The following is a 282-nucleotide window of genomic DNA, read 5'->3' on the forward strand; positions in this document are numbered from 1 at the left end:
ACCTCGGAGGAGAAACATTTGCTCCATGTCTGCCTCGCTGTCCCCGGAACAAGGGAAAGGGCAGGTCCGGTGGGCCTGGAGGCTGTGCTGAGGAGGTGGGCTTGTGCCCGAGAGCCCCAGGCAGCTCCTTGAAGAAGAGGCTGGGGCGGTGGGGGCTGGTATTGGGAATGCCAGGGGGGTGCCGGAGTGGGTGGGTGGAAGGGGCGTCATTGAGGCAGTACTTTCCAGACTAGAGATTATCTGGGAGCGAAGGAGGCAGTACGTGGGGTTTGGCCCTGATCC

Source organism: Myotis davidii, unplaced genomic scaffold, assembly GCF_000327345.1.
Source record: "Myotis davidii unplaced genomic scaffold, ASM32734v1 scaffold60, whole genome shotgun sequence".
In the NCBI taxonomy this organism is placed as follows: domain Eukaryota; kingdom Metazoa; phylum Chordata; class Mammalia; order Chiroptera; family Vespertilionidae; genus Myotis; species Myotis davidii.